Genomic DNA, 22,491 nt, shown 5'->3' with positions numbered 1-22,491 from the left:
TGTTTTTCTCTAGCAAATGGCTTTATTTTCTGGAAGGATGCCTGGTGATGCCAGTGAGTCTTCCTGAAAGGGTCTAGGACTGTTAGAAAACAATCTCTAGGACACAGAAAAGCCAAAATGTATTCCTCTTCCTTACAGCCTAAGGTGTTGAAAAGTTCGGAAAGTTGAAAAATACACACATGCAGGTACTTGCTCTTTCTAGAGATCAGCTGGTGTCAGGGGAAGGGAGAGGAATGATGACGACTGGCAATGACTGGAGGGAGATGGGATTAGAGCGCTTCAAAAACTTCTCTTTCTTACTACTTTGTTACTTGATGACCAAGTAACTCAGAGTGAGTAGTCCTGGTACTAAGGTATTCAAGGATCCCAAATGGCTTTGCCAAAAGGCATTCAGTGTGTTAGTCAAGGGCTAATACTTTTGCGATAATATGGGTATTTTTCTTGCACCAGTGGGTCCTATGTCCACAAGGCACTGTGAACACTTCACCTCCACAGCATTGCTAGCAGTAGATATCCTGACCACAGAGGGCCAAAATAATTAACAAAATATGAGGGTGTTGAGTGTATTTCCCTAGATCTAAAATATTGCAAGCCAGAACAGAAAGTCTTACAGTTGCATCACTCCCGAAAGCGAACTCAGTTTAAGAAACACATTCTCTGTAGTGGTTCACACCTGTAATCTCTGCATTTTAGGAGGCCGTGGCGAGTGGATCATTTGAAGCCAGGCGTTCGAGACCAGCCTGGCCAACATGGAAAAATCTTGTCTACTAAAAATGCAAAAAATTAGCTGGGCATGGTGGTGGGCACCTGTAATCCCAGCTAATTGGGAGGCTGAGGCAAGAGAATTGCTTGAACCTGGGAGGTGGAGGTTGCAGTGAGCTGAAATCACGCCACTGCACTCAACTCTGGGCGACAGAGGGAGACTCCCTTTCAAAAAAAAAACAACAACAAAGAAAAAGAAAAAAAAAGGAAATACATTCCCTTGCTTTGTAGAGCTTGTTGGGGTGACATTTAATTTCATCTCAACGAAGGCTGTGCTTACTGCTTGTCAGGCACAGTACTGACTCCGGGGAGACCCAGAGATGAAAGAGACTTTCTCTGGCTATTACAGTTTACTTAGTGGGAGCCAGATTAAGAATTAACTTAAACGCAAGGTCAGAGGACTCTGGGTCCCTAACCTGCACCATCTAACAGAAAGATAAATGAGAGCTGCAGACGGGAGCCACAAATGTAACCTAAAATTTTCCAGTAGACACATTAAAAAAATTGATACAGTTAATTGTAATTATACAATTATTTTTATAATTATTTTAATTATACTACATTTTATATAATCCAATATGTCCAAAATATTATTTCAACATGGAATCAATTCAAAAATTACTAGTGAGATGGCTTACATCCTGTTTCAGTTCCAAGTCTTTTAAATCGCATGTGTATTTTACTCTTTGAGGACATCGCCATTTGGACTAGCCACATTTCGAGCACCCAGCGGCCACACGCGGCTTGTGGCGTCCTTACACACAGACGTTTATCAAGCTCTGGCCCTCAGATCCGGGAAAAGAAATCCTGGGTTGGAAAAATTCATGTGTTCAGAAAAAAGATCTTGGCACTTTCCTCTGGTGACTCTGTAGTCACGCGGCATTGAGGAATTCAGGGAAAACACGGAGAGTCGGAAAGGCTGCAAACACTGGTTTCCCAAGCAACCCGGGACTATTTTTGGGAGTAGCCTCGGAAGGGGCAGGACCTTGGAGCCAGGCCGGGCTGTGGGGCCTGGGCTGCCACGTGTCAGCCACAGAAACGGCTAGCGTTCGGGCCACGCTGGCCTCGCTCTCGGCCCCGGCAGGGCGTGGAGAAGCGCAGCCGCCGGCCTCCGGGGAGGCGATGGGGAGCGGTGCCACAGCGCCGCCCGCCGGCCACGCGCCGTAACTGCAGGCGCAGCGCCGCCTCGGTCCGTAGCCAGCAGCCGAGTTGACTGCCAAGGCCGCCGCCTCCACCTGGTTTTAATTGAGGGGATGGTGCCTGTGTGCAGGGCTTTGAATACGAGCCCATGGAGCCTCCATTTCCGGTACTCTGGCCTCCAGGTCCAGGTAATACTGGGGCTGCCGGGCCAGTTTCCCCCTCCTCCTGCCCTTGCCTGCTTCTTGTTGGAGGACTAGGATTTTCTCTTCTGGGTCACTTCTAAAGCACGTTAAGGATGGTCATCATTTGCATTTCAGAACTAATGTTTAACTCTGCTAGGAGTAACATTTTCGGAAATCACGTTTTCTATTTGACTCTATTCTGTATTTAAATGCTATAGGTTAAAATAAAAGTGAGTTAACAGGAGGCCCACCGAGGATCGAACTCGCAACCCCTGACTTATAAGCCCAGTGTTCTAACCACTGAGCTATGGGGCCCACCTGAAACTTTGCCTCCAGGAATTCACAGATCTTACCAACAACATTGGTTTACCTGGCGGTTCGTGAGAATTCGACCCCATGTATGTATTATCAATGATAGTTAGAAAGGCTATGAAATACCAAAGAAAAATGCTTACAACATGATGATAAGTGGAAAACACTGAAGCCTCAAATCATATGTTTGTGATTACAATACACTAAATCATACGTAACTTATGCATACAGACAAGGGCTGGGAGGGAAAGTGCAAAAATGAAATGGTGTTCTGGGCATATTTTCAGTGGTATGTTTACTCTCAATAAATCTTTCAATCTTGCTTCCTTGATAAATTGTATCAAGTTTGGTACTTTCAGGGAAGTGGGAAGTTATGGGGGTGTCTTTGTTCTCATAAACTAAGTTACCGATTTTGGATGAATTAATTGCTTCAACATATATTTACTGAGTACTCAAATAACGCTAGATGAGGCAGAGTGAACAAGCAAAGCTCTGCCTCTGCTTTGTTCTTTCTTTTCTTTCTTTCTTTCTTTCTTTCTTTCTTTCTTTCTCTCTTTCCTTCTTTCTTTCTTTCTTTCCTTTTTTTTATACAGAGTCTCGCACTGTTGCCTGGGCTGGTGTGCAATGGTGTGATCTCGGCTCACTGTAACCTTTGCCTCCTGGGTTCAAGCCATTCTCCTGCCTCAGCCTTCCGAGTAGCTGGGACTACAGGTGTGCACCACCACGCCCAGCTAATTGTTGTGGTTTTAGTAGAGATGGGGTTTCACCATGTTGGCTAGGATGGTCTTGATCCCTTGACCTCGTGATCCGCCCACCTTGGCCTCCCAAAGTGCTGGGATTACAGGTGTGAGCCACCGCACCCGGGCCCTGCTCTTTTTTTTAATGGTCGGGATCGCTATGCTTCATTCCGTTTTGGTTAATGAACCATTTACTGAAGGAATGAAGTCATGGCCACAACATGATCCGTTAGTGCATGAAAGAGAGGATGAAGATCATGCTCACCAAGTGGGCTGCAGGCATCTCTTCCTCATCTCCAAGTGTCTGCTTACATCTACTCTCTCAATGAGAGCTGTCCTGATCCCCTGTTTACAGCTGCACTATCCTCCTTATTCTGCTCTTTTTACTCCATACTACTTAACCTTCTTTTGTAGTAGATAATGTGCTTATTGTTTTTTATTCTTCATCTGTCTCTCCCTGATAGAATATCAGCTCTTTGAGGGCCGGGGCTTTGATCTGTTTTATTCACTGTTGTCTTCTCAACACCAGAATACTGTCTGGCTCATTGTAGATGCTGAACAAATGTTGAAATGAATGACATCTCTGATGATGTTCATTTAGTAAATTAAGAGAAAAGAGAAATCAGGGAAGTGCTTTGGGAGCTGTCTTCTCATTATTTTGCCTTATATTCACTTGTGCTGCCTCTCCGTCTACATTGGAATTTTGCATCACCCTTCGATTCTGCAGCTTATCTGGTTTTCTCCTTCTCCTGCTTCCGCGACCCATTGCTCTGAGATTTACTGCCTAATGCATGGCTCTTGTCCCTCCTCGGCTCCGGGAACCTTCAGTGCCTTCTCACTGTACTCTGGGTAAAGGTCAAATTCCTCAGTAATTTCATCTTTCATATACAGACTTTCCCTCCCTCTCAAGTTACCTACAGGTACCTTCATCTCTCATCGCACATGGTTTCTTCCACCTGAAACATATAAGCCTGATTTTAATGTCTTATGTTGTCTTGGCAAGAGCCTTAGAGAGCTGGCTTATTTTCCATCTCAGAGGTGATTTTGAGGAGTGTATTAGTTTGCTAGGGCTGCTATAACAAAATACCTCACACTAGGTGACTTAAACAACAGAACTGTATTATCTTCTAGCTCTGGAGGCTAGAAGTATGAAATCAAAGTGTTGATAGGATTGGTTCCTTCTGAGGGCAGTGAAGGAAGGATCTCCTTGGCTTGTAGATGGCCATTTTCTCCTTGTGTCTCCTCACATCGTCTTCCCTCTATGTATAGCTCTGTATCCAAATTTCTCCTTTTTATAAGGACACCAGTCATATTGGGTTAGCGCCCACCCTACTGACCTCACTTTAACTTGATTACCTATGAAAAGACTCTTTCCAAATAAGGTCACATTCTTAGGGACTGGGTGTTAGGACTTCAACAATTGAATTTTGAATTTCCCTTCTTCCATTCCCTTGACCTGGCACAGCACCACCCCCAACCACTCCTCCCAGTACTGATGCACGTGATCTCCCAGCAGCAGGAGGTAGCATGTGATAGACAAATGGAACCTCTCCTCTTTTCAATTCCAATTTCTGTACTGTAAGAAAAAGGACACAAAGTTAAATGGTAAGATGAAATAAAGATAAACAAAGTAGACAACCTATAAAGACTGTAAAATGAAGGTGATAATTTTGGCCTGTCTGTTTCAGAGCATTTTGAGGGATTCAACACAATAGTGAACTTGAAAGTGCTAGGAAACTGTGAAATGCCAGAAACGAACATAGAAAGGAATGTTCTTCAAAGGTTGAGCATTTACTTCTGGTCTATGGTCGACCCTGAGCAGAAAACCACGTGGAGAGATTCCAGCTTCTGGCACTGCCAGGAGGGAAGGCATCCCATGGTCCAGTTTTGTGGGGAGGGAAAGGAGATGAAAACTAGTAAGTCCCAGCCACATCCCTCAGCTGTTTTCTGTGTTAAAGGGACTTATTTTTGCCTTAAGAAGATCGTTTCTTTGCTTTCTCACCTCCTTCACTCTCATTCTCTCCTTTGTTCCCTGCCTACATCCTCTCCCCTTCCCCATTGAATCCCCGGTATCCCTGAGGTGGTGGGAAACAGGAGACAGCCCAGGACAGCTCTCCCACCCACTTCGTGTAAGGGCTGTCTGGCTGTCCTCTGAATCATTGTCCCACATGCATCCTCTCCTTCTGGGAGCAGACCTTCTACTGTCCTGTCCAAAGTCAGACTCAAGGTCAGCGGGTATGAGGACGTAAGGGCCAGAAGGAAACTTTGAGCTTATCTAGTGCCAGAAAAAAGCTGCGACTTCATGAGAAGAAGTTCATCATGAACTTCATCATGCGTGAAATGATGTGCTGAGAACATTTCTAATCTTTTATACTAGCTATTTTGAAATATACAATACATTATTGATAATTATAGTCACCCTACTGTGCCCTCGAACACTAGAACTTATTCCTTCTATCTAACTGTGTGTTTGTACCCATTGACCAACTGTATTAGTCTGTTCTCATGCTGCTATAAAGAATTGCCTGAGACTGGGTAATTTACAAAGGGAAGAGATTTAATTGACTCTCTGTTCCAAAGGGTTAGGGAGGCCTCAGGAATTTACAATCATGGCAGAAGGGGAAGCAAAGAAGCAAACACGTCCTTCTTCACATGGCAACAGGAAGGAGGAGTACTGAGCAAAAAGGAGGAAAAGCCCCTTATAAAACTATTGGATCCCATGAGAACTCACTCACTATCACGAGAATAGCATGAGGGTAACCATCTCCATGATTCAATGACTTCCCATGAGGTCCCTCCCCCAACACATGGGGATTATAATTTGGATTACAACTCAAGATGAGATTTGGGTGGGGACACAGAACCAGAGTATATCACCGACCTCTCTTCAGCCCCCCTTCTCAGCCTCTGAAAATTACCTAACTTTTGAAGCTCCTGTTCACCTGGGAAGTGGAGCTAGGAGGTGGACACACTTTCAGGGTGTAATGTGCTGCTGGGTGCAAAGAGGTCAGTACAGGTCCGGCCTCACCTCCCTTCAGGGACTGCCCATCTGGACCTGTGCGGCCAGGTTCACTTTCCTGCCTGCCCTTCGATTATGGTAAAGGAGGTTTATCTGTCCCCAGTGACAGCCCTCTTTTTTTTTTTTTTTTATGAGACAGAGTCTTGCTCTTGTTGCCCAGGCTTGAGTGCAGTGGCACAATCTCAGCTCGCTGCAACCTCTCCCTCCCGGGTTCAAGCAATTCTCCTGCCTAAGCCTCCTGAGTAGCTGGGATTACAGATGCCTGCCACCACGTCCAGCTAATTTTTGTACTTTTAGTAAAGATGAGGTTTTGCCATGTTGGCCAGGCTGGCCTCAAACTTTTGACTTCAGGTGATCTGCTCGCCTAGGCCTCCCAAAGTGCTGGGATTACAGGCATGAGCCACCAAGCCTGGCCCAGTCCTCTCTTCCCTCTGAGGACCCCTGCAGAACCCACTATGCCCTTTATCCCTGGGACACTCAACCTCTCATGCTCAACTGGATCCTTCCCATCTGCTTCTGTGTCTCTCGTGGAAAATAAAATAAAAACCGCCCCTCAACTCCAGTGAGTTGTTCACACACATTCACTCTGACCCTTACCTTTCACACATTCCACTTGCCCCATATGTCTTCTGGCCCTACAGCTCCACCAAAATGACCCTCATTGGCACTAGGTAAGCTCTATGTGGGTGAAGCCTTGGTGTATTGGCAGCACGTGGTGCCGATGACTGCTTTTCCTTCTAAAACTCTCTCTTCCCCTGCCTTCCTGACCCATACATACCCCAAGGGCCTTCCCACCTCCCAGGAACCCACTTCTCAGCTTTGCAGACTCACCTTCCATAAGAGCAGAGGGTGAGCACACAAGGCCCTGGGGGCCAGCCTGCTCGTGTCTCAGTTCTGGCTCTGCTCCGCCAGTTTGGGGATTAAGTGGTCAGCCAATCCAGATGTGGCCTCTGCTCTTGCCAAGCATACAGAGTAGTAGGAAAACAGACATTATTCAGATAATGGGTGGACTGTGGGGACCAGTGCTAAGGAAGAGGAACAGGCAGTACAGTCAACACAGATTCCTCATTTATAAAATGGGAATGATGATGATAATAACTATAATACCATCTCATGTGGGGACTTGTGAAGAATAAATGAAATGAAGCATGTAAAAACTTTATGCAGAGCCTGGCATCTGGAAAGTAGTGTGATATAAATTACTTTTATTGTTAGTTGTATCTTAGAGTGCTGCATGAAACTCCTGTTGTAGAAATAGGGGTGACAGGAGGCATAGAAAAGGGTGAAGAACATGGGGCTCATAAGGCCAACGCTTCTCTCAGGTACCTGCTGAGTGAGACATTACCACTCTTCTTTGGGCGCTGAAATAGAAGCCAGTGAGTCATGTTCAGAAAGGGGAGATTCTCTCACCTCCGGAAAAACCACAGATTAGAATTAACCTTATTAAAGTCAGACAGGGCAAGCGTTCAATTCAACGAGGCTAAGGAGAAGATAGTCTTTCAGTAGACACAGCTGTCTTCTGTCATGTTCCCTGCTCTTTGCAGCTTCTGGTAGAAGTTTCCAACCTACATGTACCACAGGAGAGGGGGATGGGGTTTCAATACTTCTTGGTGGTAGGATGAGATGCTGGAAATGGTCAGTTCAGGGACGGCAGGACAGTTGAGACAGTCAGAAAGTTCCAGGAAATTAATCAAGGCTTTTGGGACAGCCTTATGAGACAGAGAAACTAGCCACCCCCGAGAATGGATCCCAGTAAGGGAGAAAAGAATGGCTTCTGATCCTGGGAGGGTTGGGACCTAAGTTAGAAAAACAGAACTGAAGGGTCTTACTATTCATCAGCCTCATGGGTATCCATTCTGGCTGTCCTGTTAGAGTCACCTGTGGGTTTAAAAAATATCATTGCCTGGGACCCAGAGATTCTAGTTTAAATGATTTGGGGTTGGGCTTAAGCATTCCATTTGAAAACTATCAGGCTGTTCTCACATTGCTATAAAACAACACCTGAGACTAGGTTATCTATAAAGAAAAGAGGTTTTGTTGGCTCACAGATCTGCAGGCTGTACAGGAAACATGATGCTGGCATCTGATTAGCTTCTGGGGAGGCCTCAGGAAATTTACAATTATGGTGGAAGGCAAAGTGGGTGAAGGTATGTTTTACATGGCAGAAGCAGGAGCAACAGAGAAAGGGGCGGTGCTACACACTTTTAAACAACCAGATCTCATGAGATCTCACTCACTGTTTTGAGGACAGCACCAAGGGGGAAATCTGACCCCATGATCCAATCACCTCCCACCAGGCCCCACCTCCAACGTTGGGGATTACAATTCAACATGAGATTTGGGTGGGGACACAGATCTAAACCATATAATTCCACCCCTGGCACTCCCCCCAATCTTATTTCCTTCTCACATTTCAAAATACAATCATGCCTCCCCAACAGTCCCCCAAAGTCTTAACTCATTCTAATATTAACTCAAAATTCCAAAGTTCAAAGTCTCATCTGAGACAAGGCAAGTTCCTTCCACCTATGAGCCTAAAAAATAAAAAAGAATTATTTACTTCTAAAGTACAATGAGGATACCAGCATTGGGTAAACATTCCCATTTCAAAAGGGAGAAATCTGCCAAAAGAAAGGAACTACAGGCCCCATGCAAGTCCAAAACCCAGCAGGGAAGTCATTAAATCTTAAAGCTCCAAAATAATCTCTTTTGACTCCATGTCTCACATGCAGGTCACACTGGTGTGAGGAGTGCTCTCCCTAGGCCTTGGGCAGCTCTGCCCCTGTGACTTTGCAGGGTTCAGCCCCCATGGTTGCTGTCACAGGCTGGCATTGACTGTGGCTTTTCCAGGCACATGGTGCAAGCTGTTGGTGGCTCTAACATTCTGGGGTCTGGAGGATGGAGGCTCTCTTTGTGCAGCTCCACTAAGCAGTGCCCCAGTGGGGACTCTTTGTGGAAGCTCCAACTCAACATTTCTCCTTCATACTGCCCTAGTAGAGGTTCTCCATGAGGCTTCTGCCCCTGCAGCAGGCTTCTGTCTGGACATCCAGGCTTTTCTATATAACCTCTGAAATCTAGGTGGAGGCACCCAAGCCTCAATCCTTGCACTCTGTGCACCTGCAGGCTTAATGTCACATGGAAATTGCCAAGGCTTATGACTTGCATCCTCTGAAGCAGTGGCCTGAGCTATACCCCTTTGAGCCATGGCTGAAGTTGGAGTGGGTGGGATGTGGAGAGCAGTGTCCTGAGGCTGCATAGGGCAGCAGAGTCACCGGGCCTAGCCCACAAAAACATTCTTTCCTCCGAGGTCCCTGAGCCTATGATGGGAGGGGCTGCTGCAAAGGTCTCTAAAATGCCTTTGAGGCCTTTTCTCCATCATCTTGGCTATTAGCACTTGGATCCTTTATATTTATGCAAATTTCTGCAGCCTGCTTAAATTCCTCCCCTGAAAATGGGCTTTTCTTTTCTGCCACACAGCCAAATTGCAAATTTTCCAAACTTTTATGCTCTGTTTCCCATTTAAATATCGGTTCCAACTTCGGGTCATTTCTTTGCTCACACATATGAGCATAGGCTGTTAGAAGCAGCCAGGTCACATCTTGAACACTTTACTGCTTAGAAATTTCTTCTGCCAGATATCCTAAATTACCACTCTCAAGTTCAAAGTCCCACAGATCTCTAAAGCAGGGGCATAATGCAGCTAAGCTGTTTGATAAGGCATAGCAAAGATTACCTTTACTCATTCCCAATAAGTTCCTCATTTCCATCTGAGACATTTTCAGGCTGGGCTTCACTGTTCACATCACTGACAGCGTTTTAATCACAACCATTAAACAACTCTCTAGGATGTTCCAAACCTTCCCTCAACTTCCTGTCTTCTAGCCCTCCACATTCTTCCAACCTCTGCCCATTTCCCAGTTTCAAAGTTGCTTTCACATTTTTGGGTATCTTTATAGCAATATCCTACTCCTGGTACCAATTTTCTGTATTGGGCTATTCTCATATTGCCACAAACAAACACCCAATATTGGGTAATTTATAAAGAAAAGAGGTTTAATTGACTCATGGTTCCACAGACTGTACAGGAAGCACAACGCTGGCATCTGCTTGGCTTCTGGGAAGACCTCAGGAAACTTACAATTATGGCAGAAGGCAAAGGGGGAGCAGATACATCTTCATGGTAGGAGCAGGAGCAAAAGAGAAAGAGAAGGGAGGTGCCACATACTTTTAAACAACCAGATCTCATGAGAACTCAGTATCTTGAGGATAGTACCAAGGGGGAAGTCTGCCCCCATGATCCAATCACCTCACACCAGGCCCCACCTCCAACATCGGGGATTACATGAGATTTGGGTGGGGACACAGATCCAAACCATGTCAAAAAGCTACCCAAGTGATTTTAATGTGCAGCCAGAGTTGAGTACCATTGCTCTGACAAAATTTTTTATCTTATATATGAACAAGAAGAGACTTCAAGAGCTTAAGTGACTGACCCCAAATAAAGGCCATACAGTCAATTACTGGCCAAGACTCTGGCCCGCTCCATTCCCCTACTGGAAAACCTCTGCAGCAGTCACACTTTGGGTTAATTTCTTATAGAGGATAGCTACAGTCTTTATGTCTTTAAATCTAAATCTAGATATATTATTTGAATAGCACTAGCATACTCTGGCAGAACTTTTGAGAATGAGGACTGTTCCAGAACTATCTGTGCTATATGACCTCAGGATCTGGAGGTGGTGACAGGCTCAGATTTTAGAGTCAGGAAAGTCTGGTTTCAAATGGTAGTTCAGCCACTGACAGCTCTGCACCCTTGGCCAAGTTACTTGGCATCTCTGAACTTCAGTTTCTTTGTAATGTGAATGCTCTGTCAACACAGACTGGTTTCTTGGTTGTGAAGACTAAATAAGATAAGGCCATAAAAGTGTCAGCACATAATTAGTGCCTTTTAGGAAGCCAGTGACTTATCCATTAGCTGGTGGTGCAATTTTACCTTTTAAATGATAGCAGTACTAGTAATTATTACTGTTGTTGCTCTTCTTGTATTCCATGTATTCGCCTTCCAGATAGGTGGTTCTTAAGCAGAGGTGATTTTGTACCCTCAGGAAACATTTGGCAATGTCTATAGGTATCTTGATTGTTATAATAGGGGTGGAGGTTTGGGGACAGTGGTGGGGTGCCAGTGACACCAGTGGGTAGAGGCCAAGGATACTACTAAATGCTCATAATGCACAGGCAGCCTCCCAACAACAAAGACCTATCTGACCCGATGGTGCAAAGGTCAAGAGACTCTGCTGTAGATATCTGTAAGGAATTGGGAGCTAGAGGGCCCAGAGACACTGGGTGGTGACAGGATGATAATTCTCAATTTTTGCTGTTGTGTGGCAAGGGGGCAATGTGTTTAGGGGGTTGCAAACAGCCCCATCTCTACTCTCAATCACCACAGAGGAAGGACTTTCCAACTCTTTACATATAAGTTGCTGTGGTAACCTGTAAGTAATAACCCTGGGGTTTATACTCCTCAGAGGTGCTGTGAGGATAATCTTGCACCTAAAGTTTAGAAACACTGGTATGGAAGGCTAAAAAAGACAAGACGATTGCATCAGATCCCACAGGAGGGCTGTCTTTCTCCATGCTTGTGTTTTGGGCTCCTGGGGGTTGCATCAGCCTCCTGACTCATGAGCTCATCATTTATAAATGACAGCCGCCAAAGTCGGGAAGTATGAAACAGTTGCCAAATGGAGAACTTTCTCAGCTTTCTTGCTGGAGCCCTGTGTCTTAACTTATTTATATTAAAAAATAAAAGGAGCACAATTCTGCTAGGCAAGCTCTGCTATGTGAGAAGGAAATAATGCATGTAGAACTTCTCGTTGAGAGCACAAAACATTTTCGTGTCTGTCGAGATCGCCATGGTTGTTGAACGTGGCCGCTGTTGAGCAAGTGGTCAGTAGGTGGCGCTACGTCATCGCCGAGAGGACGCTCCTGTCGTAGACCTGAGTTACTGTCAGTCTCGGAGCGCCCACATCCCAGAGTGAAAAATATAGTAACAGGAAAGATTTAGTTCTTAAAATAAGTCAGCAGCTCAGCGAAGCAAATACTACCTCGGCAGGTACATTTTCTTTCTTGAACTGATGGAAAAGGGCATTTACTGCCTACAGGCTTCTGGCTACAGAAATCAAACAATCAAAATATTCAATTAAATGAAACCAGCAGCAGGCCTGGCCTCAGAAGAGAATGAGAACCAGCTGGGCTCAGCCCTGTGTCTGGGATCCGGTACCGATGTTCCTCTGTACTGACACGTCCAGAGCCAAAGTCGAGTCACGAGTCACCCAGGCACGGTTTTCTCTGTCCAGCGAAGGATTTGGGTGCTGAGATGTGCAGTTGTAACGCGTAGTGTGGAGACCATTTTAGTATCCAGCTGGCTCTTCTTAAATTATGGGAGACCTGGCCGTACATGCAGGTGAGGACGCCACCTTTCCCACCTATGTCAGAAGGTAGGAGAGTGGAGATCCCTTGAGGCGCTGGAACAGGAGTGTTGTAATGGTGATGGGGCCAGTCACACAGCTCACCAGTCCCTTTGGTGGAGTCTCTGCCTCAATTGTAAGGGGATTTGGAATCACTGGATCAGATGCAAGTTCACAGTCATGTTGCCACCTTTTTCCACAATCTATAGCCCCCACTGTGAAAGCTCCAGTGGGTCATGCTTTAGAAAGGGGAGGGAGGTAAAGAGTGGGTGGGGGGCTTTGAATCCAATAGTCCTGTACCCCAGCTCTGCCACCAGTGAGCTCTGTGACCTTGCAAATGCCATTTTGCTTAAGCTTCAAAGCTCTCCTCTGTAAAATATGCATAGAATGGGCAGGAGGGCTGCCAATGAGCTGCCTGAAATGAGTTCACATCTCTTGGAAGCAGAGAAAGCTTACAAATAAAGTGGCCAGACAGCCACACGTGATCTTAGAAGAACTGTTGAACCCAGAGAGAGGCCTCGAAAATGGAGATGGGCAAATGCCATTCCCACCATGCGAATCCCTTTCTCATTTTTGCTTGTGGCTGCCCAGACTTGGTCCCTACACACGCTTAATAAATTTTTACAATTTATTCTCCTGCCCTTCAGCTTGACTTGTAATAATGTAATGATGGCTATCAGGGTTGGAACAGCAAGCACAATACCAGCACTTTAGGAAGATTAGTTTCCTCTATTTAATGCTCATGACTACCTGCAAGGTAAGTATTATCACACCGGGTACAGATGAGGAAATGAAGGCAAATCTCTGCGCAAAGTCCTGGGTGGTTGGGCTGGAGAGTCGGGAGCCTGACTCGGGTTTATCTGAGAAAACAGTTGGGCAGGAAACTCAACTGCTCCACATGAGATGCAGAAGTTCCGCCATTTTTTTCTCAGATTATAAAGTGTCAGAGGCTGCTCTGGAAAAAAAAGGTGCAATGAATTCTTGTTCAATCATTAATGGTGCTTCAAAGGACACACAGGCCCATGCACACATCCTTCTATGTAGGTACAGAGCATTATTTTTATCCTGTTACTAATTATGTTTATCATGTTATTAATAGCATGGACTCAACTGGGTGTCCCAAAGAGTGACTCTTCTAATGACCAGTTAGGAAATTTGCCAACCAGTAAGAGGGAGGTGAGCTTGCTTTCTGGTCTGGGCCTGAGTGACCCCCATCTTCCTCCATTTGGTTGAGAACAGGCTAGAGGTCAGACCTCAGCCACTGGGATACTGAACCAGGGCTTTCTGGACCAGCGCCTCTTTAGGGTTGAACACTCACCTTCCTGCAGTACAAAGCAGTGGGCAGTCTCTAGTGCCCTTCTGAGGTCAGGCTGTTGGGGTGGAAATGGTTCTTGAAATGCATCTGATTTCCAGCTTGTTAGCATCTCATTGTCTCCCTTAGAGTTTCAGTCTCCCTTAGTGTCCTCATACCTTGTCAAAACAGATGCTTCCTGGAACAGGATCTCTGAGCTGTGGAATGGAAAGTACCTTTGTCATCTTTGCCTGTCTCCTAACAGGTTTGTCCCTTGTCATTCTATGTCAGTTTCAGGTAGGGTGGCAGGAGAAGGGAATTTGTTGAGGGCCCACTGTGCTTCAGGTACATATTAGGTGCCTTATATACATTATCTCACTTAATAGTCAAAACCACCCTGTCAGGTAGCTGTAATTAACTCTGACTTAGAGATGTTTTCAAGGAAGACCTTGTTTCTAACCATGCAACTTGCAAATGTTGCACTTGGGGTTTAAAGCTCAGATCTGAGCTCTTCCTAGTACATCTTACTCTTGAAATGTGTGCCTTAACACATTTATTTCACCATCTTTTTTGCAAAAAGGACTGTGCTAGGCAACCTAGAGTGAGGCATGGTTCTTGCCCTTAGGGAACTCCAGTACCGTTGTGGGAGGAAGATTCACACAGACGGAAGTTAATGAATAATGTGAAGAAATGTCACACATGTCCAGTGAGAAGAGATGATGTGTGCTACAGGACTTCAGCTGAGGATGGGATTCCTGCGTGGTCAGAGGAGGCTCATGGAAAAGGTAGGACATGAATTTGTTTTTGAAACATGAATAAGATTTGGGTAGGGGCAGAGATGGGACACATTACACTTGCAGCGAATCCACCTGGTGTGTTCTGAGAATAGAGCAGCTTCATGATGGGAATAGGGGTGGAAGAGCAATCCATTTGGGGTGGGACCCTAAATGCCAGGTTCTGGAATTTGGACTTGGTCCTGAAGGCAATGGGGGAACTACTAGCATTTTCTGAATGGGGTGGGGAGTAGGTAATGACTTGAGAAAAGTAGAACTTTTAGAAATACTAATGAGGAAACAAATGGTAGAAAGGGTTGTGAAAAGAGAGACTAGGGAGGACGGAAAAAGGGAGAAGACTTAGGAAGCTGATCATTTGCCCATCATGTAAGTGCCAAGTAATATGCTAAGAAACTTTGTGTCACCTGTAATTTCTTATCCTCAGCCAGTCCCTATGCAACATCTATTATTATCCCCGGTTCATAAGATGTTCATGTGTCACTACCATCCAACAAACCTGTTTTCTCTTCTTCCTGGGAATACAGCTAGACCAAATATTCCAGGCTCTTTAGGTGTGGCCATGGGTATCCCTTCCAGGCCTGGCTTACACAATCTCCCTGGGCAATCTCTCCTTCTCTTCCCCTGTCTGCTGGATGTTGATGAGCAAGGTGACCATTGTGGCTAGCTACTGGGGGCTTGTCTTTGCCCTGCTTCATCTTCTGGATTCCAACAGGGACCCCAGGCCCTTGCCTTAGCAGGGAAGGGACAGGAGGCAGCAGAGACCAGTGTCCGGACATCACTGATTGTAGCTTCAAGGGGAGCATTGGAGTCTCTCACGGGCTGATCCGTGGACTGCGTATGCCACCTTATCTGTACTCAGGGTATTTGGAGAGGGGAATTACGGAAAGAGACTGGTCATCTTGCTCCTCTGGGCAGGTAGGGGCTCAGTGTGGTTATGGTTTGAAAATTAAAACAAACATGTTTTATCTTTTTTTTTTTTGAGATGAAGTCTTGCTCTGTCACCCTGACTAGAGCACAGTGGCACGATCTCGGCTCACTGCCTCCCAGGTTCAAGTGATTCTCCAAGATGTGATAATTTAGTTACCAAATGACGGCAGTGAGAATGAAAATCAAGGGACAAAAGATGATCAATACTATGGGGTGAATAAATTACTACATTTGGTGATTGATTCAAGATTTAAGATGTCACAAGTATAGCTTACAGATAAGTGATTGGGGATCTAAGGGAGGAGTTCAAGAAAACTCTCTGCTCGTCCCAAGCCAAACTCCCTGTGTGTGCTATGGTTCCTAAACCTTCCCTCCAATCAAGTGTTTGCTTCTACAATTACTTCTTTTTCCCTGACATCTTCACATTTTCCTTCTCCCCTGGCTCATACTCATCAGCATATAAATATGCTGGAATCTCCTAACATAAAACGCCTCGTGTTAGACTTAGTTTTAACTCCTGCTCCATTTCTCTGCTCCTGTTTCTCTTAAAGCTCCTGGGAAGAGCTGTGTGCTCTTGCTGTCTCTGCTTCGTCCCTCACTTCCCATTCTCTCACGGGTTCCCTCCCATGCACCACTGAAACTACCCTTGTCTCCTCTCTTTCAAGCTCCAGGTTGCCAAAGCCAATGGCCGATGCTCAGTCTTCACCCTACTGGGGCCCTGGGATCGGCCGACTCTTCTTGGGATGTTTCTTTGCTTTGCTTCTGGGAAAGGGCACTATTGATTTTCTTCTAACTTTCAGGCAGCAACAGCTCCTTCTGTCTCCAGGCTGCCTTTTTGTTTTTTTCTATTTTTTGTTTGTTTGTTTTTGAGATGGTGTCTCACTCTGTTGCCCAGGCTGGAGTGCAATGGCATGATCTTGGCTCACTGCAACCTCCGCCTCCGGGTTCAAGTGATTCTCCTGTCTCAGCCTCCCAAGTAGCTGGGATTACAGGTGTGTGCCACTACTCCTGGCTAATTTTTGTATTTTTAGTAGAGACAGGGTTTTACCATGTTGGCCAGGCTGGTCTTGAACTCCTGACCTCAGGTGATCCACTTCCCTCAGCCTCCCAAAGTGTTGGGATTACAGGTGTGAGCCACCGCCCCCGGCCCAGGCTGCCTTTTCATTCTCCTCCATATCTCCAAACGTTGATACACTCCAGGACAGGTCCTCTGCTTCTTTTCTTTCTCCAGGTTCCCTTACTGAATGAGCTCATCTTGACCCAGAGTGTTCAATATCTGTGTGAAACACTATAAACTCCTAAAACGGTAAGAAAAAGAAAAGAAAACGGAGGCCTTCCCGCCATGATCTCCTAAGCCTGTTGTATTTTTGTTCATAGCACTCATCACCATCTGATGTACTATTTTATGTTTATTTTTTGGCTTATTGTGTGAGTTCCCCCATCCATGAGGACAGCGGCCCTGTCCTGCTCAATGCTGCAGCCCCTGCCCCTGGGCAATGCCCATACAGGGTGGGCACTCAGTCTGTTCTTGTGGGATATGTGACAGAACAGAGCCTGGCTCCTGATGAGGAATGTGAGTCAAGGGAGAAGCTGGTTTGGGAAACTGGGGACTGATCCTGTGTTGGGCCTGCTGAGCTGCAGGCCACCTAAGTGGAGGAGTTCCACACACCGCTGACATTCCAGGATGCAGCCTGGGGGAGGCCTGAGTTGGAGATGTGTGTCCTCGTCAAGGTGCTGCTGGGCTGGGCATGGTGGCTCACGCCTATAATCCCAGCACTTTAGGAGGCCAAGGTGGGTGGACCACTTGAGGTCAGGAGTTGGAGACCAGCCTGGCCGACATGGTGAAACCCCATCTCTACTGAAAATATAAAAATTACCTGGGTGTGGTGGCATGTGCCTGTAATCCCAGCTACTTGGGAGGCTGAGGCAGGAGAATCGCTTGAACCTGGGAGGCGGAAGTTGCAGTGAGCTGAGATTGTGCCACTGCACTCCAGCCTGGGCTACAGAGCGAGGCTCCATTTCAAAAAAAAAAAAAACCAAAAATAATAAATAAATAAAAAGTTGCTGCTGAAGCCAAAGGGTGGGTGAGCCCCTAGGACACAGGGGATCAGCAGCTGGGGCCTGAAGTTGGGGAAATAAGGTGCAGGTTGGGGCTGAGGAACAATGGGAGCACGGAGATGTTATCTTGTCTGGGAAAGAAGGCAAAAGGTTCAAAACAGATGGGCTGGCTAGCAGTTTGAAACACTGTAGAAAATCAAATAAAATGTGCTGAATTTGGTAATTAGGTCATTGGAGAATGCAGCTGAGTGGAGCAGAACTGATGATATTTCAGGAGCTTCAAATATTGGAGTATTGCAGGCTATTGTGACAGGGGTTTGATAAGGGAAGGAAAGCAAGGTATAGGACGGCAGTTTAAGGGGGCAGCAGTGTGTGCGATAGGAAAGGTGTTTTGTCCCTTAATGTTGGGGAGGCCTGGGTATATGTGACACCCTGCTCATCAGAGCTTCTGAAGACCTAGGGTACACAGATGAGCAAAACCAACAAGTTCATATAACAGATTATTTACATCAACAAATAATATTTATGTACCGGCCTAAAGAAATCAACAAATTTATATACCACAGCATTAAAACAATGTTCTGCTGGGTGCAGTGGGTCTCACCTGTAATTGCAATCCTTTGGGAGGAGAGGAAGGAATATCACTTGAGCTCAGGAGTTTGAGACCAGCTTGGGCAACACAGTGAGACCCCCATCTTTACAAAAAATAAAATAAAATAAAAATGTTAGCTGGACATGTTGGCACATGCCTGTGGTCCTAGCTACTCAGGAGGCTGAGACAGGAGGATCTCTTGAGCACAGGAAGGCTGCAGTGAACCATGATGACGCCACTGCACTCCAGCCTGGGTGAAAAAGCAAGATGCTGTCTCAACAAAACAAAACAAAACAACCAAAATGCCCCCCCAAAGCAGTGTTCTGCAACTAACAGATTAGCTCTATGATTGATCATAATCTAAGTTCTTAACAAATTGATGATATTTATGAATCTTAGCCACACCCAACAGCTGAATTTTCTCCTAGAGTTGTTAGGAGCTCAGGGGTGAAACTGTTTCAGATTACAACTTCATTACCAATTTGACCCAAAAGACTCTTTTCTGAGAGAGGGGGTCCACCCAGCAGGAATTTTCTCACTTGATTGAGAGTAAGGTGTTAAGGCCAAACACTCTCACTTAGAGATAAATTGATCGGTGAAATCGATGTGTGGGTTTTGATTCATTCATACCAGGGCTTACTCATTAAGCCAATATGTGCCTCATCTATATGCCATACTCTTTGCAAGACATTGTGGATGATCCAAAGAGGAATTAAAAATGATGATCTCTGTCCACAGGAAGACATGAAAATGCCTAACATTTTTGTAAGCGCTTTGCTTTGCAAATCCTTTCTCACGTGTGATCTGAGAGATGAGTTTTATTATTATCTTAGTTTTTGTCTGGGCACAGCAGCTTATGCCTGTAATCCCACTGTTTTGGGAGGCTGAGGCAGGAGGATTGCTTGAGCCCAGGAGTTCGAAGCTGCAGTGAGCCATGATCGCACCACTGTACTCCAGCCTGGGCAACAGAGCAAGATCCTGCCTGTCTTTCCAAAAAATCAAGAAAAACCTAAACCAAAAATTACCTTAGCTTTTATAGTTGAGGTGAAGTAAAGTGCTCAAGTTTGTCCAGGGGTAGAGATTGGCCTAGTAGGTGGAGGAGGGGAAAAGACTGGAGGGAAGGAAGCAAGATTGGGGAAGTCAGAACCAGGGGAGGGTAACCTGAGCTCAGGAAAGGGGGCCTTTGGAAGGGAGAGTGGTTGGTTTTCTCAGATGTGGTGGAAGGAAAAAGGATGGGGGTAAAGTGGAGGAAATGGGGACATTCATTCTGTGGCCCCCAAATCATGGTGAAATGTGAGATGAGATGGTAGGCTTTATGAGAGAGTGGCAGTTTTAGGCAGGGCAAGGCAGATTTGACCCCAGCACTGTGGGCAGTGGGAAGGCCTCAGCAGAACCACAGGGATTCTGGTGGCAGTTAGGTGCTTGGATTCACTGGAAGCTCGGTGACCCTGGAGCAGGGATGGGGGAGCAGCATTCAGGACTGCAAATGGGCACTGGGTTCTTCCCTTTTTCTTGATTATTAGATCCTATGGTGAAGACATTGAGTTTTCTCATTTAAAAAAATTATGTGTTGGTTTGTGCAGTGCATAAACTAAGTACAAAATAATTTTTGTAGGGGGTTCAATTTATGGTCTACTAGCTACCTTTTAAAAACAGGCTCTGGTGATGAGAAGCCCAGAGAGCTGCTTTTTCCTGCTTTTCATCCTAAGTTTTCCTTTATTCATTCCACACTATTTAATGACTTCACACTCAGTGTGAGAGATGATGCTGTGGGAAACATAAAAATGAATCAGACACTGATTCTGTCCTCAGGAAGCTTTAAGCTATGATTTGAACTTAAAAGGATTAAGTGCTAAAAGAGAGGAAAAAATGAAGTGAAGAGGAGGGGATGGTCACGTCCACGGGGGATAACGGGAAAAGCTTCATGGAGAGGTGGGCCTTGGAAGAGTTTGGATTTGGCCCTGCAGAGGAAAGTGTGCTCTAGCTGCACTCAGTAGGTGTTTATTGAATGAATGAATAAAAGCTGAATGTGATGTCACCTAGTAAGGTGATCAGAAAGGAGGACCAAGTCCAGATAAAGGTAACAACAAACTTGTAACACATATCATGCCCCAGACACTGTTCAAACACACTTTTATATATTGTTAACTTGATCCTCACGACAGCCCTATGACACAGGGGCCATGATTTCCAAGTTTATGGATGAGGAGACTGGCCCAGAGAGGATAAGTAACTTGCCCAAACATTCACAGTTTGTGAGTGGTGAGCAGAGCTTCGACTCTTGGCCACGTTACTGGAAGACTGATGTCAAGAAGTAAGCATCCTTCTTGTACTTTTGTCTGCTATCAGCCTGATCCACAGACCTGAATGCACAAGCCCTTACCTCCACTTTGATCTCATTATTGTATGCATCCTCTCTCTGGTTAATGCCTCCCACGCCTATGCTCACTCTCTTTCCAAGGCTGGAGATGTCATTGGGAGGCTGCAGGTGGCACCAGGGACCTCAAGGGCAGAATCCCAGGGGAGCACAGGCTATTTCTGGGCAGCTCACTGCAGACTCAGGCAGTGAGTGGTAATTACAAATAACTGCAGCAACGGATCTTAGTTTAACCTTGCTCATTTCCAGAGTTCCTCGTTTTTGATTTCGTAGACTTTGCAACATGGTATTAATGCCAAAATAATTTGGATAAATATAAGCCCCGCAAACTCCTTGGCCTATGGTCAAGTTTTTCCTTTTCTGTGGCTAATTTTTTATATGCACTGATGAATAGGCCAATCTGTGTGCTGGTATTAATAAGATTCCCCACAGCGATGAAAATGCTTCATCATGCCTCTGCAGGTCAGAACTTGGGAATGGGGTGCTGAATCGACAGGAACAACACTGACGTGTGTCAAAGGACTTGTGTCTGGAAAAGGAAAGGGAACCTAAGAGGGTCCCATGTATTTGGTGTATATTATAACAGCTTATGCTGAACCTATGTCAAGGCACAAGGACCTTCTGACATCTAAGACCTGGTAACATCACTCTGTTTGGCTTTATGATTGGGCTTTAACAGTGACCACCAACATGAGGATCCACCATATGCCAGGAACAGGGCATGATATTGGAGAGCTACCAATGCCTGAGGCTTGGACCCTGCCTTGGGGGAACCTAGCTTCGCAGAAAATATAGATACATAAATGCATGACTCATGCTGCCATGTGCATGGACTGTCCCAGAGGTGGGTATAGGGTGCTCAGGAACACAGATGAGGGGGCATGAGGAGGGAGGGAGGGCTGAGATGGCTACAGAGAGGAGCTGACCATTGAAGTATGATGATATGGTTTGGATATTTGTCCCCTCCAAATCTCATGTTGAAATGTGATCTCCAGTGTGTTGGGGATGGGGCATAGTGGGAGGTGTTGGGTCACAGAGGTGGCTCTCTCATGAATGGCTTAGTGCCCTCTCCATGGTGATAAGTGAGGTTTTGCTCTATTGGTTCATGCAAGAGCTGTTTGTTAAAAGGAGGCTGGCACCTCCTCCTCTCTGTCTTATTCTCTCTCTTGCCTTGTGACACACCTGCTTCCCCTTCACTTTGTGCCATGACTGTAAGCATCCTGAGGCCCTCACCAGAAGCAGTTGTTGGCATTGTGCCTCTTGTACTGTCTGCAGAAACATGGTCCAAATAAACATCTTTTCTTTATAAATTGCTCAGCCTCAAATATTCCTTTGCAATGCAAAATGGACTAACACAGATGGGTAAATGTGATTGATCTTGTGTTAGTGGATTTACTGTTTGGTTTGAAGGGTCTGCTTGGGATAGTATGATGTTCTACATGAAGTGATTGGGTGAAAGAGAGATACTCATACACAGATTTATCACAATTTTTGTAGTCTGAATGCCACAGTTTCCTCATGACTCTTGCCACTCTCCCTCACCTCAACCTCCAAGGACCAAGAGTCAAGGGATCCTAGTGGTTTGATTCCCACTTCTGTGGTGCAGAGGGCTGGACTCAGGCATGAGTGACCCAAGGAAGGCGGGGCCCTTGTCTCCAGAGTCTTGCCTAGACCTTGGTTTCTACCTCCCTGTAATGGCTATGAGGAAGTTGGTGAGGGAGTCCGCTAGAGAGTACCTAGCTACCTCCATCCTGGTCTCTCAACTCTAGTAGGATTGGCACTGCTCTAGGCCCTGGGATATTACTAAGAGTAGAGGAATGCAGCTGGAGAGAGCTG

The sequence above is a fragment of the Symphalangus syndactylus genome, chromosome 19 (assembly GCF_028878055.3).
Source record: "Symphalangus syndactylus isolate Jambi chromosome 19, NHGRI_mSymSyn1-v2.1_pri, whole genome shotgun sequence".
NCBI lineage: Eukaryota > Metazoa > Chordata > Mammalia > Primates > Hylobatidae > Symphalangus > Symphalangus syndactylus.
Note: the sequence above shows the minus strand (reverse complement) of the source record.